This window comes from Oryzias latipes, chromosome 24 (assembly GCF_002234675.1).
Source record: "Oryzias latipes chromosome 24, ASM223467v1".
Classification (NCBI taxonomy): domain Eukaryota; kingdom Metazoa; phylum Chordata; class Actinopteri; order Beloniformes; family Adrianichthyidae; genus Oryzias; species Oryzias latipes.
In genome coordinates this window covers 19,908,706-19,910,331 of record NC_019882.2, presented here as the reverse complement: position 1 = coordinate 19,910,331, position 1,626 = coordinate 19,908,706, and the positions used below count along the sequence as shown (strand labels likewise).

General features: G+C 44.1%; 1 long non-coding RNA gene across 1 annotated transcript; it reads right to left on the bottom strand.

Moving 5' to 3' along the window:
• Window positions 1-480: 480 nt before the first annotated feature.
• Window positions 481-1,096, bottom strand: LOC111947101. The gene is made up of 2 exons (XR_002872918.1): window positions 766-1,096; window positions 481-687 (listed from the first exon to the last, which is right to left on the bottom strand). It is a non-coding gene; the product is annotated as an uncharacterized LOC111947101 (long non-coding RNA).
• Between the last annotated feature and the right edge of the window lie 530 nt (window positions 1,097-1,626).

Here is a 1,626-nt window from a genome sequence, read left to right as displayed (position 1 = left end):
GAGAGCTTTATTCCGTAATGCAGTGACTATCAGGGTGATTTTGCTATGGTCAGTTTGGTAATACCTTGGTGCTTGTTGAAAAATGAGATTACACTGTAGTAAAAATCCGCCGCAGGCTTTGACATCCCCGTAGAAGGGTTCTGGTTGGAGGCGGAAGTTTTCTGATGACGTGGCGGAAGTAGGAGTGTTGCCGGAAGACGGCGGCTGAGTAAGCGCTGCGGGGGTAGAGACTTTTTCGGTTAGTTCCAAAAAGGTTTGTGTAATACCGTCTAGGCGATGAAGAAGGTCCTGTTGAGCCGAGGACATCTGGGCGAGAGCATCCGCTTCATGACTAAGAATCATTCCTTGCTGCGATATGGCGAAGCGGAGTCCTTCCGGATCAGCTGGGTCGGGCGTCTGGCCAGTTCGTTCCGTCATGGTATGTCTTAACTTGATGGACCCAGATGCTGGAACCCGGAAGAAAACCGAGGAGGCGAGAGGTAAGAGAGAGGTATTTTATAATTGGTAAGGAATATAGCTTGAAAGTTCGAAATATGGAGGAATGAGCTAGAGTCCTTGGCTTGAAGGTGCGGCGTGGCCGGAGGGTTTCGGCAGGACGTTTCCAGAACAGCAAGGCAGTTGCGGACGGCGGGACGTGGAACCAGGGAAAACTTCGGTGACCAGGTGAGCACCCGTGGATGTGTAATCCTGTAAGTGAGGCGTAGCAAGATTATCGAGAGGCAGATTAACATGGAACATGATACTAGATTTGACCAGACTAAGCACCGTTGAGGAACAACGAACTGGCGTAGAAGAGAGGCAGTGGATCTCCTTAAGTAGAAGTGGCTTGATGAGATGAGTGAAGTCAGCTGGTCACCGTCAGGAATGGAGCAGAGGAGGAAGGGGGGAGGAGTCTGACAGAGGCACCATGTCAGCCACCCAATTTTTTCAATTCAGGAACCTTTTCTACATGAAAACTGTACAAATACTGTTTATGAATCCACTGTGTTGTGATGATGAAAACTTGGATGGTTTATAAAGAATGCATTTACTTTCATTTCAAATGACAAATTGTTCAAATGCAATGAGTTATGGTCCATAATCACTAATCTAGAGAGCAATGATGCACGCCAGTTTTGTAGAGACTCCTGTGAAATTTCCAAGGACACTGGAATTTGGAATTGTAGATTTAGACACATCGACAAAATGAAAGACTTTTAAATTCAATTAGATTTCAGTAGAACTTTAAAGAGGAGGAATTTTAACTCAAAACCTCTATCTTCTGAAAGCACAAGGACAGCTGTTTTCAGTCCAGTAAGTTCTTTGCAAAAACATGAAAAGGTTGGGATTTCAACATTGATTTTTGTGCTAATTTTATAAAATAAAAAATAAAATTAAAGCAACAAATCTGTCATCATTCAGGTGAATAATAATTTCCTTAAACAAACGTGAGCTGTTTCATCTGCATCCTTTGACAGAAGGAAGGTCGCTGGTTTACACAGAAATAGTTTCTCATTTCTTCACCGTCTCTCATCACACAGCTGTGGTCTGAGGAGAAGTTTCCTTTCCGGTTACAGAAGTGAATTCTGTTTACTAAAATGACGAGTGCTGCTCAATCTAACCATGCCCTCCCAGAGATGCCTCGGT